Genomic DNA, 14,365 nt, shown 5'->3' with positions numbered 1-14,365 from the left:
GGTATTGTGTGGAACTGTGAATGACCTGTCTATTAACACAGCTCTCCCTCCATTAGAGAGGTTAGGAGAGCTTTTTGCAGGTATAGTAGTGTTAGGACTTGCAAAAAGGGGATAACGTGGGGTGGTTTGCAAGCTTAAAATGCTTTGGCCAAATAATTTAACTAAATGACATTCACTTATGAAAAGAAAGACGTAAGTATTTAACTATACGCAGTAATTTCCCATATTGGCGGTAGCACCACACACACACACACACACACACACACACACACACACACACGTTCTGAGCATGCAGGGATTGTGTGTGTGTGTTTTTTGCCCAGTACATGGAACTGCCTTTTTAGCAACTGGCATTAACTTTGTATGATATAATTCACTTTCTGGTTGCAGTTGCTTCACATTAAGACGCTTGTAATTCAAGCTGATTACATTTAAGTGAGACTAGGTAGGGGAGGCATTTCTTACCTCAGACCTGGCAGAGAAGTCTGAGCCAGAAAAAGGGAAATTGACAGATAATTTGCTACATTACTATATGTGCATTGAAGACTGTCCTATTGACAAGTCCCTAATAACAAGCTAATAACCGCAGAGCGGCAACACAATTGCCTTGAACCATTGAGGAAGATTCACTAGCGCTGAAGTGAATCCTGGCGTTTGACCCAAAGAGAAGCAGGATTTAAATACATTTGTGAAAAAGGTAACTGAATGCCAGCATTGCCTTGCTACAGAACAGATACTGCTCGCAAACATAATTCTAATCTGTTCTTCCTTTTATTAGGTGTAACCCTGGTAAGATGTATGCAGCGGACACACACACTGGGGAGAGGGGTGTCTTCTGGACTGGAATCTTTAGCTCAGGGATACCTCCCTCCTGTTCCTGAGATATTAACCGATTTAGTTGCGGGTGTTATCCCTCTTCAGAATCGGCGGTGAAATCCCACAGGCCAATAGGAACCTGGAATGTCATCAGGGGGAGAAGGTTGCAGCTTCTTATTTAGGGTTGCCAGGTGGCTTCTCCAAATATACTGGACACAAATGGTGAAAGGTGCAACGCACTCGGAACACACACACACACACACACACACACACACACACACACACACACACACACACACACACACACACACACACACACACACACACACACACACACACACACACACACACACACACCTCTCTCTGCTCCATGCTGTTGCCTCCTCTCCTTGACCACCACCCCCAGGCTCCTGACATCTCCTCCCAATTGGCTGCTGCTGGGTAATGCAGCCAATCAGGATGGAGGAAGCTGTCCAGCCCCCTAGCAGCAGCCCTACTCTTCCTGCTCAGTAAAATCCTATGGCAATATAGGTCGGTCAGGTCACTGTGTCCAGAGAGGTAATACCAGATACACACGACCAGTATTAACTCATGTTTTTACTGGACAGTGTCCAAATACAGGAGAGTCCAGTTCAATACTAGACACCTGGCATCCCTATTCCTATTTGATGACTTGCTGAAAGGATGTAACACTAGCAACTAAAATCAGCAAGTGTCTCGAGAGCTCAGATGGCAAGTGGATAAAACAGGAGTGAGATAGCCAATGAGTATTTAAGTGCACAACATAGTCGTGCTCCTGAGCACACTTTTTGCAGCATAAATCTGGAATAAACTAGGAAGACCACATGTGATGACTCACGTCTGCATTTACAGTAGCACACTGGCAATTGGTGCAGTGCCAAACAACGGTCATTCATATTAGAGTGGGTCTTCCAAGTGTCCCGAGCCTTACGTTAAATGTCCTCAGATAACAGTTACCACCTGTAATTTTCTTCCCACTTAGGCAAAACTGAAGCTGAAGATCTCCAACCAGCAAGTTTAATTTTTTGGTAGTATCATAAAGTGCATGCACGTTAAAATCACTGCTTCGTCATAAATAGAATGACCCCCTATGTATACTGTGTGTTACCAGAATAGGATAAATATAGATATATATGTTTCTAGTCCTTTGATGAGCATTATAAAACCCCAAATCCAGAAGACCATGGATCTGTGTATAAAAGAAATTCTGGCCCGTGTTGTTTCAGATACTTGTTGCCTGAGCATTAAAACGCGTTACCACTTCATGTTCTGCAGCTTTCTTCCTCACTATAATTTGTTTGTGCGTGCATCAATAAATTCAAAGCATAAGGCAGGACGTACAGTTTTCTCTCCTGAAGAGTGACGTTACACATTTTAGAGGAGATCTAATTAAGATGACTTTGGGCCCAGGGTACCCTCCATTACCTTCTCCCTGGCAGTGGTCCCGTCGCTCGGGAGGGTTTGTGAGAGTTGCGTCAGCAATGTTGTAGTTGGCGCAGCCAACTACATATGGACTATGTGTAAGGCAGCGGCCATCTTGTGGTTGGCGCTGCCGGAAGAGAAGGTCCTGGCTGTTCAGGATTTCATCCACGCAGACTGGAGGCGGCATGCTCAGACCTGATGGAGCCTGCGAAGGGAGAGGTAGTGTCCAGGGAGCTAGTCAAGCCCCCTGGACTAAGCCAGACCCCAATCCTCCTAAGCCCCAGCTAGCTTCCCCTTCACCGTAGTGGAGTGTTGTAGGGCTGGCCGGTAGTTAGGGACCCTTAGTGTGTGGAGAAGAGAACCAGCGACGCCGACTGAGCCGCAGCGGTAGGATTCCCCTGGTCGTGTGGATCGGCCGCGCGGTGCTGCCGCAAGTAAGGAGATTGTGTCGGAGGCCCTGCATCGTGGGATCACAGATGCGGGCTAATGAGGAATACCCTGGTGTACTGGAGTACCCACGTGCTCAAACACTACACCCAGGAGGGTAGCGCTGCCCTCATCTGTACACTTGGGAAGGGGTTGTTCTGTCGGACACTGGGCTCTAGTGGGGGGACAATTACCATTATTATTGTTGCCTGCTGGTTATTATTGTGTCTGCACTGTGGGACAACAGGAGAGAGTGTTGCATTTACCTTGTTCTGGTTGTGATTATTTGGGGTATACTCTATAGGTATACCGGTTCCTGTGGGGGACTATCCCGCCTACGCTGGGACCCTCACAGATGGAGACGCTACACCAGCCACCCAGGCTCCCCAAGAATGAAGGCTTAGGCCTTCTGTAAGCCCAACAGGTTAGCACCCTAACACTAGTATCTGCTGTTTGCCTTGGGGGCAGGGAAAGGGTGTTACAAGGTTCTGCTCTCCTGCACCAAAGGTCCTACTGACTAGGATACCAGTTACTGATTCACAATTCTGTGTCCCCCACTTGTAGTGTTGGGGTTCATTTCCTGCTTTTAACCAATTGGGTTTGTGTTTCACTCTGTATATACAGTATAACAGTAACTGGGATATGCCACCAAATATTGACCTAATGGTTTATTCAATTACATTTCCTTCTCCCACAAGCGTTGCTCTACTTAAATGTTAGCAAGCAAGGCAACAATCCTACTTTTATTTCTATTTATTATTATAGAGAACTCTTACTAAAGGGCTGTATTGGTCACACTGTAGCTCCAGGGTCTAAAGATATGGTTTATGGAACATTCGCCCCCAAGTTACATACAATTTATTGCAGTAGATACAACGTAATGGACTTTTCTTTCTCCATTTCAGACCTAATGCTTCAGATAATAACATACCATGTGCAGCATTATATACAATATAGTGGGATAATCTTTATTTAGGCTTTTCTCATTCAGATTTGAATGGGCAAAGTCATATACTGCAATCATTCTCTATGTGGAGGAGCATAAAGAATTTGTTTCGGGCGGATTGTACGTTTAGGAGCCACGTACAACAGACAAGCAAATCGCCATGTTTACAACGCGTTCTGTGCTGAGCAAGTTTCAGGTCAAATGGAATTGTTGTAGATGAAACAATCAGAAACTTGCAAATATTGATACCCACCATTCACACCCGATATAAAATAACCTAGACATAATTTTTACGGTCAGAGAGGTCTGCAACACATTGCTGTACATTTAAAAGCCTTTTCCCAATAGAATCAGTTCATCCTTCTCGTTATCCTTCGTGTACAATATTCAGTCACCTGATTTATTGTATTAAGATTAATATTAGCTCCTTGGGAATGCAGTGCATGCCCAGTACACAATGGAAGCCTGAACCTAAGTGCAATAGGAGCCCAAGTATCATATGTGGTGGTTTTTAAGCATACTCGTCAAAAATCAATTGAATCTGACCACATGCTTTCACTTCCCCGTCTCATTTCCTTTGTCCTCTGTAATATAATAGAGATTAGCAAGCCTAAACAGGAGTGTAAGGACACGTACAAGGGGCTGTTCAAGGATGAAATATAGACTGTTGATTGACCTGAATGAACCTCTTTCTTCACAGCCAGCAGGGTCTGAATCTCAAAGACGTACTTAGGGTAACAGATACAAAACATGCTATTGGCCCTGCTCAAAGACTGAAAAAGTAAAACATGGAATCTGATGTAGCCAGGTCCCCCTCTGGACTTCCCTCGGCTTCCCCTTACCTTCGCTAGCATTGTGGAGGTGTTGCGGCAGTAGGGAAGGCGACCGGATCGCCGGAGGCTCCCGGCGCCACCCTTTGCTGGGCTCCGCCATGTTTATGCATGCGCATGCGCAGAAGGATAGGCATTGCGCGGTTGCTTCACCTCGAGCATGCGTCAGGATAGCGGCGGCCATTACAGCCAGGGCTCCGCAAGGGAACTACAGCTCCCAGCATCCCATGGCTGGGATGTCAGCAGTGAGAGATAAATTTGGCGCGCGGAGAGGGACAACGCCAGTCGGAGCCATGACAGAGATGGGGAAGGTAGGGTCTGAGTGTCGGTGACACTCAGACAAGGCCAGAGTACCCCTTAGGTCACAGATAGGCCCCACTCAAGTGAGCTTGTCGTTGCTTCAGGGAAGGCCCTAGATAGGGACGCTTCCCCATTTACTGAGTAGTGTCAAAGACACAGAGGAAGATGCGGTGATTGCGGCCTGTGATCTGGAATCAGACCACCTACATACAGAGACTCTTAAAAGGTTGGATCCTCTTACCGGAGACCACCCAAAGCAGAGGCGGATGCCATCGCGGACGGTGACGTTGCTGGATCAGCGGATCCCCATCGTTAAGTCGGCTGCACCGAATACTGGAGTACTCAGCAGGTACCTCACAAAGGGCACCAACAACTCACAGGGTAACGCTACTCCCTAGGCCCTTGGGTGGGCCAGACATTGGGGAAAAGGACATCAGGGTATTGGTAATGTACTTTGGGGACACATTGGTGGTACTGAATTGGGGTTGTTATACTGTGTGTGGTACAGGATACTGTTGATAGTACATAGTAAAGGTTTTTATATATACAGACCCGCGTGCGCGTGCGTGTGCGTGTATTACTGGTATTGATTTAGGGAGCGGCTTATCATGCTGCGTCAGGATCCCTTTCAGGTGAAGGCGCTGCACCGAGGTGGATATCCAATAGAAACCTCAGAGTAGCATTGATATACTGGCAAATCTTAAAGCTAAAATGGTGAAAAAATTTCTATTTTAGTTTATGATTTACCATCCATTTGCTCACCCCCTCCCTCAAAAAAAGATAAATAACCCTAAATAAAAACAGCAGAACTGCCAAATGTAGGTACAATCTTTTTCTAAATTATACAACAAAAAAACAGCCCTGTAGGCAGAGGTATAACTCCATAACGTAACCCCAATAAAGGTCTATTAGCACATAGCTGGATATAGATCTACATAATCTATATATGTAGATCTAAAGATTTATATATGTAAAAACGGCATAAACATGGCTGTAGTCAAAATATATTACAAATATAAAACGATCCGCACAGAGCAATTCAATAACACGAACAGAAAGATTATTGTAACAAAAAGTCCAACGTATTGAAAATGGACAAAAAAAAACATAAAACTGGTAACATGAGGAACCCTGAAAACCTCCCATTACAAAAGCGCCACCCTGGCGCGTCACACATCGGATTTTGTCCCCCCGATAATCTTTCTGTTCAGTCATTGTTTAATCGCTGCGCGCGGATTCTTCTGCAAAATCCTTTTCAGAGTTAGATAAATACCAAAAATCGGGAGTTTCCTTTAAAACCACCAAATCAACGTTTAAATGTCACGGTTTGCCGACGAGACAAAAAACAAACATTCTATTTCCATATCCTAATAAAATAAAATACTCTGGTTTTATAGATTCTAAATAAAACTAAAAGGATCCCTCTATGTGAAAACAAACGGAAATAAAATAGCACGAAGTCTAATAAGAAAATATGATGTGTTAGCAACTATTGGTTGATCTTTGTTCATTTTTCAATGGTAAATTACACTTTAAAAATGCAAACAATTATTATAATTGATTTGGACTAAAACAATATTGAATTTCAATACATTTCTGGTTCTTTTATGAATTACTCTGCACAGTCAGGGTGATTATGATGAAAGAGTATTTGCACGCTCAATTTCTTTTCAGCAAGAAACCTTGAAGAGTGGTAATTGTGTTCATGCTGATAATGATAAACCCATACATTTGAGCAAAATAGGGCTGTACATAGCAATTTTTAGCTGCAGCGTTATAAATTAGCTTTCAATTTACACATGTACTGTAGTCCAATATTGAAGTTTACTTACTGCAGCTGCTCAATGCAGAATTTAATAATAATACTTTACACATCCAGTTATAAATCTTGGTATTTAGGTCATGCTTACTGCAATAAATATAGCTCTGACGGGATGTCACTGTTTCTTAAACCAAGATTAGAATGCAAAATACATCTTAGAGTTGAAATCTTGAGTTCATTCACGAACACTTTGATACGTGCTGAATCAAGATACAGCTTTTCACGCTGCGCTGGGGAGGTTTGTAGCGATGGTTCGAGGCCATTACAAATAACTTGGGTTCCCGATTCTCCACCTGCCCCAAAAAATTGAAAGTACTTTTTTATTTCTATTTTTAAATGCCATATATTTTTTGTTGCATATACGGGTTGCTCTTAAAATAAAAACACTGACATTGCTTCTTGATAAAATATTTGTCTCAATACAGCCCTGGTTCAACTCAGCGGTTCTCAACCTTTTTTACATTGTTCCCCCCCTCCCCCCAGCTAGAACCCCTATTTAATAACTCATATTGCCTACTCAGACTGTTGCCAACAAAACTGTGTGACTGATCCCAGGCAGTATAATGTCCTGAGCTTATGGGGTGGTACACACTTAAGGCCCCAAACTGCACCTTAGTGTGTCTTCAGCATGGGTGATGCAGCGGTTAATCCCTGCGGTAGCTTCCAAAGTCGCACCCCACAATGCCTTACTGCTGTAAATGCAAAGCATTGTGGGCAGGGACTTTGGAAGCCGTCGCTGTAACCGACAGTTATACCACCCACAGCAAGGTGCAGTTTGGGGCATTACTAAGTGTGCAGCCCCCACACGGGCTCATGAACCCACGGAACGATCTGGGAATCACCATTGCATTTTTGTGGTGTACTCCCAAAGGGTTTCCAAACCCCCTGTTGGTAATCACTGGTTTCATTTAAAGAGGCTGTCCTACGTAGCACGGAAAAAAAATTGTCTTCCTTTAAAAACCCATCACATGTATAATAAATATTTAACTTCTGTGTTCTGTGAAAAATGGAGCACATTTTTCTTGTCACCACACATTTTCTTCTGACATCGTATGTGGGAGTTCGATGGAATGAACTCTCCTGACCTCACCCCCCTCTCATTCCCTTCCTTATAGAGATTGTAAGCTCCTTTGGCGAGGGACCACTTTACCTACTGTAACAATGTATGTTAATGTTTGATATTATATGGTTTTTGTCCCCCAACCCCATTGTACTGCGCTACAGAGTATGTTGGCACGTTACCAATAAATGAAAAGAAATATTATTAGTGTAAAAAGGACTTGCACTGAATTGCAACATTGTTGCCGGCCCCATCGGTACTGAGGGGGTTAACAGAAGAAAATATCCGACTGCTTTTTTTGACACTACTTAAAAAGCAGCAAAACTGTGCAGTATCTTCAGTTATAATGCTTCATTGCAGCTGTGACAAGCCATAACTCCACAGTTAAAAGTAACCATGAAGTGACATGAAAGCAAATGTTGATGGCTCTACAGAATGGTAACCTTGGCAGTGTGACAGGGTCTTCTTTCCTCAAGGATAAATTATCAGGCGCCGTCTCTGCCGGAGCGTCGGGGCCAAACACGTGTTTATTCCCATTGGCACATATTTGTTTTATAGATTGTGTCTATATTCACACACACACACACACACACATCTTTTTTTATAATGAGGTATAGAAGTGTAGACATGTAGCAGATTGTTATTGCATCCGTTAACGTGATGAGAGGAGTTAACGCTGGGGCGTTATTTAACAGTAGCGCTATTACAAATAATGGTTAGGCAGAAAGCACGTTATAGTAAAATAATGCAGGGTACTACGCAGACCCTGGAACAAATGGTCAGCAGACGGTGGGAGTACGGCTTCAGTGCAAAAGTTGCACTAATGTAAATGATACAGGAATCAGAGCAATCTATTATTGCTCAGTGAACAGAATGTATTCAATGTTTTGGCTCCCAATGGAGCCTTTGTCAAATACTGTAATGTTCAGATAATCATTGGTTTTGTTAGTAATGTTTACTCTCTTGCCGCAACACGACGTATCTTGAGGACCGACAGATCAAGAGAGGCTCTAATTTCTCAACATGCATTTTATAGGGACATAAAAAAATGGTGTTGGTCTTGTGTTTTATTTACCAATCCGACCCGTCCTTCGTACTCGCTCTTCCTATTGTTTCCCTTAACTTTATTAATGATCAGATCATTCTGGAGTAATATTGCTCTTGAAGATGACACTAGATTTTATGCCAAACATGATATGTAGCGGCCGCTGGATACTTGCACTTTACACGTGTAAAGGTAGAGAACATGTATGTGACATAACACATACCTCAATGGGAAAAACAAAATCTTACATATGTCGCAGACGTTGACACGAGGTGTGGTATTAAAACAAATGCGATATTTACCGCGGGCACCATTGTAAACCATGGTAACGCACGCTTTATAGTTTCGCGCGCTATTCTGCTTTAACATGGGCAATAACGTCTGCTACAGCTGTACATACCACGCAGGCAGATGTAATAAGATCTCAACGTCCTCAGTGTCACGACCACAATGGACGCGGCACCAAAGTATTAAAGCTGCGGGGAGGTCCCATTGAGAAGCATAGACCCCTCCACCCCCGCGGCGCAATCATGGCGGACACTGTCCCCAACGCCACTGACTTTTCCCTGTACGTCCGCGATGCTGGGGACAGCAAGCCTTGCTACATATGTATGCGTAACCGTAAAAACCTCTTCCTTCACCAGGTACAAGCAAGGCTGTGCTGAAAAGAAAGAGTTAATACAAGCTCAATTCCTTGACAATGGAATTCTGCCATCCCAGAACGTAGCAATATTTGTTGGTGCACTGGTATATATTTCCTAATGCATTATGAAAAGTGATTGATGAAACATCTAAGGTGCTGTGGCTTGTGTTAGCATTAAGCCTTGACATGATACAATTGTATTTCCACTTAAGTGCTATGGTGACAATGTAATCTATGAGTATGTCAGATCTCTATGATTAGAGATATAAAATCAGGCTATGATTACACTGCAAGTCAGCACACAGTAAGTAGTCTTTCATATGACAAACATTCTACACGTGGGCTTCTATGGAAATGATAGCAGAGGAGACTGTAACATGCTACTCTGCATAGATCAGACGGGATGTTAAACTGCAGGCAAATATCACCCGGCGTTGATCATCCATCATTAGGAAACTGGCCTTCATAGGACAAAGAAAAATGCAAGCCTCCTGGCATTCTCAACGCAACCATTTAAATGACAGAAAGGGGCAGTTCCTTGGAAGAGAAAAGTGAACATAGGACACTGGTATGTAATAGGTTAAATGTTGCAGAACGTAGCTACGTCATTAAACATTTATTTTTATTAAATAAGGGGATTTCTAAACAGGTTTTTTTTTTTTTTTAAAGTTACTATTGTAGCCCCGCTCCCCGCTCACCTCCGTGGCGCTTGGGGGAAGGCTTGCAGGGAGGCTGGACGCCGACGGACCTCCGCTGCCTACCCGGTAAGCGGTGGCCACCATCTTGTATCTTCACGCATGCGCAATAGATGCGGTGCGCATGCACAGTCCCAAGCTACTGCGGCAGCCATTGCACAGGCTCCGCAAGGGACTACATGCCCCAGGAAGATGCCGGAACACGTGGGCAGGAGAGACAATAGTGCTCGAGGTTCCACACGAGGCAGAGTAAGGCTATTGGTGTGCTGAGGGCCGCACACTTCAGTCGGAGCAGGGACAGCAAGGGGTGAGGATGTGTTCAGGGTGCCAGTGGCCCCTGAACTAGGCCAGAGGATCCCCCATAGATCCCAGCTAGGCCTCGACTCCCTCAGCTTGTGGCTGCTACAGGGAAGGCCCAAAGATAGGGACGCTTCCCCAATAGCAAGCAGTAGTATTAGTGCATCGTTGACGGACGCCATGAGGTGTGCACGGCTTGCGGTCTGGGACCAGACCACAGGCACCTAATAATAGACATTAAGGGACAGCCTCCAGCGGGAGCTCCCTCAAGAGGCGGGCGCCTATGGATGAGAGAGAGGATCCGGTAGACCGCGTCTTGGGATCACGTTGCGGCCTGCGGACCCATCACCATCCAAGTAGGCATGGCCCAAGACCAGAAAGGTACCCAACGTGCACCAACGGCCACACACAGGGGGTAGCGCTACTCCATCCACTCTTTGGGTGGGCTTTGTCTGTGCACACTAAGGTGAGTATTGCATTGTGGGGCCATGTATTATTATGGTGGTTATATGGTTCTTTATATGTGTGTCAGTAAAGATAAGTTTTATATACTTGTGTGTATACTTACTGCTGATTTTATTGGGTCCTGTAAGGGGTTGTCCAGCTGCGCTAGGGTCCCTCCCAGGTGGAGGCGCTGTCAGAGAGAACGTGTTCACCCCAGGCTCCCAGTGGCGGAGGATCAGGCTTCCTGTGTGCCAGGCAGGTATTCAGCACATGTAGTTCCCTTAGACGCGGGGAAAGGGGGCTACACTATTATATCTGCTTTTATTTTCCGCAGGAATCCTGGAGGTTTGACAGACATTCCAACCTAGAAAATAGGGTGCGGGGGTTAGTGTGCTGATCCCATTAAAGCAAGGGGGAGCAACTCCAGTCCTCAATGCTCAGCAAAAGGCCAGGTTAAAAGGTCATCCCAGCTTCAGCACAGGTGGCTCATGACTGAGCCTCTGATTGAGCCACCTGTGCTGAAGCTGGCATATCCTGAAAACCTGACCTGTTGGTAGCTGTTGAGGACTGGAGCTGCGCACCCCTGCATTAACGTTATCACTACCTAGTCCGTCTCCGGTGTTTCCTCATCATCCTACACTTACATAATGAACTAAAGTTGAAAAAAAATAGCATACAAGGGTTTACATGAAGAAGTGCTTAGGCTGCAATAAAGGGCTTCTATACCTTGTCAAACTAGATCGTACTTTTAATGATTGCTGTAATATACACTCACAGAAGGTAAATATTGACAACAGTTTCCGTCTCGCATAAATAAAGGACTTGTATTTGTCTTGCCTTTAATCAGAAGCACGGTCAAATTTCGTTTTATGAATATTAGGAGTACAGCCAAATGTGTCTCCTAGGAATAGGGCATCATTACACCAGAAGGTCCTGGCATGCTTATAAAAATCAGGGATCAGGAGATGAAGGAATGCATGGCCCCACTCCAGGGAATGAACAAATAAATACATTATTCAGATGCTAGGGTATGGGAATAGTCAATGAATCAGACATGGCGCTGGTGTAAGAGTCTCAGTTGTTGAAAGTATACATCAATAGAAGATATAAAAGCAATCCTACACTGTTAAGCAGGGCAACACTTTTCCACCTGGGAATGACTGATCAGGTGTTGTATATGTGTTTCTGACTGTGCATTTGTTCATATGACATTCAATGTGTCCTATTAAAGTCTACTCCACTGAAGGATGACATCAGATTAAAGCTGGATTATGTAATATTTTAATCATTCATGCATGCACCATGTTCACTTGGATTCTTTGATTTGAACAACTTCAGTTATACCGAGATATAGATATATATGCCATGTCCAGCCACATGAAAAACGGAACAATGTACTGCTAGGGCTAGGCAGGTGAATTTAGACCACCCGAGACCTGAAACCTTTTTCTGCTGCTTGCAAAATAGGAAAACGACAGACACAGAAGTTGTTTCATGCCACAGTAATTCTGATTGTGTCATATGTCCCCCCCAATACTTTCTATCGAGACTCCGTCAATCTCAACCAGATACACATGGAGCAAAACTCGGCCGATAGCAGACACAAGATAACAATGACTACTTGCAAGTATATATTTACTTCTCCAACTTCAGTTATTGCCACTGTTGCTATGGATGGAGTGTTGATTTTGCAAGATTGGCGACACTCCTAATTAAGTATGTCCGATGCATCTCTGGAGAGACGGACTCATCAGGGCCTGTGAAAGGGGATCCAGCACCCTAGGCAAACCTCCAGCCCTGCGCACCCCCCACCCCCCTGCGGAACATTCAAATTTTATCAAATGTTATTATACCCCCATTCTCTCACCCCCACTCCAGGTCCTCTCACTCCCCCCTCCTCCTCTCGCACCCCTCCTTATCCATCACCCGCTCCTCCTTCTCTTCCTCTCTCCCTCCTCCCCACCCTACCTGACTTCAGTGGAGCAAGGCAGCAGAGCAGCAGAGGAGGACGGCAGTTGGTAGCGGGAGAAGAGGACGGAGAATGGCAGGAGCAGGGCAGCAGAGTTAGACCGTGGAGGGTGGCGGAACAAGTGGAGGCTCATGCGAGTGGAGCAGGATGTCACGGGACAACAGCCGAAGAGGAGCTGCGCTATAGCCGGGCCAGACACCGGATATCAGCCAAGACTTCCAGGTTGGACGGCTGCCGTGCTGCTCGCCGGCAGTCCTCCTGTGCCGCCCTGTTTCGCTCACATGGTCTTCAGTCTTCTCCCGACACAGTCTTCCTCCTGTGATGCCCTGCTTCACTCCTGTGGTCCTTAGTATTCTTCTCCTGCCACACTTGCTCCTACTCTCCCGCCGCTCTCTTCCTCCCCCCAAAATGTGCCGCACTAAGCGACCGCCTAAGTCGCCCAGTGGTCACGCCACGCCGGCTCTGACTGTCAGATCTGTCTCCAGATTCCTGCCTTAGGCCCAGGGCATGGTTAGCGCTTGCTTGCTCCCGCTTGCTCTCGCTTGCTCTCGCTTGCCACTGAGCCCCTACAGCCGCAATTAAAGCGGCTTTAGTAGGGGCTCGCGCATGCTTTCCGTTGCTTGCTGAGGCGCGCTTGAACAGAGCCGACAGTGAAGTTTTAAATTCACGCGCTGACACCGCTCACGTGATGCCTCAGCAACCAATGGAAGGAGAGCAGGGAAATGTCAACGGGGTCTGGCGCCAGCGGAGTGAGTGAGTGTGTGTGTTTGTGTGTTGATGTGCGGTGCTGCCAGCCTGCGGGAGATGGAGGGGGCTTGTGCCGCCAGTGGGGGGGAGCGGGTGATGTGCCAGCCTGCGGGAGATGGAGGGGGCTTGTGCCGCCAGTGGGGGGGGGGGGGAGCGGGTGATGTGCCAGCCTGCGGGAGATGGAGGGGGCTTGTGCCGCCAGTGGGGGGGGGGAGCGGGTGATGTGCCAGCCTGCGGGAGATGGAGGGGGCTTGTGCCGCCAGTGGGGGGGGGGGGGAGCGGGTGATGTGCCCCCTTCTGCCCCGTGTGTCTGTATCTGTCTGTGTGTGTGTGTGTGTGTGTGTGTGTGTGTGTGTGCATGTGTGTGTGTATGTGTATGTATGTGTGTGTATGTGTGTGCATGTATGTGTGTGCATGTATGTGTGTGTGTGTGCATGTATGTGTGTGCATGTATGTGTATGTGTGCATGTGTATGTGTGTGCATGTGTGTGCGTGCGCGAATATATTTATCAAAGTTGCACAATGTTAATAAATAATTTATTCTCACGTCTTTTTTTTTAAATTTTAAAATATTATATAATATACACACACACACACACACACACACACACACACACACACACAGGTTCCCCAGTGACACACAAACCCACAGACCACTTCAAAGTGTCACATACACACACACTGACGGCTACCAAGTGACACACACACAGTGATACCCGCCTCCCAAGCGCTTGCTGTCTCCTCTGCAAGGACAGCAAAAAGCTCCTGGTAGAGCGAGCGGCAGCAAGCGAGAGCGAGCAGCAGCACCTAAGTGCTTACTATGTCCAAGGCCTTATGGGGTTTTTTTTGTGGGGGGTCTCCAGAGTTGAGCCACACTATTTT

General features: G+C 45.9%; 1 protein-coding gene across 2 annotated transcripts in view; it reads right to left on the bottom strand.

The window, feature by feature from the left end:
- CHST8 (carbohydrate sulfotransferase 8) overlaps positions 1-14,365 on the bottom strand; it is a 231,684-nt gene that overhangs the window by 182,898 nt on the left and 34,421 nt on the right. The window contains exon 1 of one of the 2 annotated variants that reach the window (XM_075576374.1): positions 10,892-11,124. The exons of the other annotated variant lie outside the window; for it this stretch is intronic. The gene's annotated coding sequence lies outside the window, so the exon portion shown is untranslated. Of the gene's footprint in view, positions 1-10,891; positions 11,125-14,365 lie in introns of those variants that run through there. 2 annotated transcript variants of the gene reach the window in all.

Source organism: Ascaphus truei, chromosome 19 (genome assembly GCF_040206685.1).
Source record: "Ascaphus truei isolate aAscTru1 chromosome 19, aAscTru1.hap1, whole genome shotgun sequence".
In the NCBI taxonomy this organism is placed as follows: Eukaryota; Metazoa; Chordata; class Amphibia; order Anura; family Ascaphidae; genus Ascaphus; species Ascaphus truei.
The sequence above is the reverse complement of the archived record's forward strand: the minus strand, read 5'-3'. Positions and strand labels throughout refer to the sequence as shown.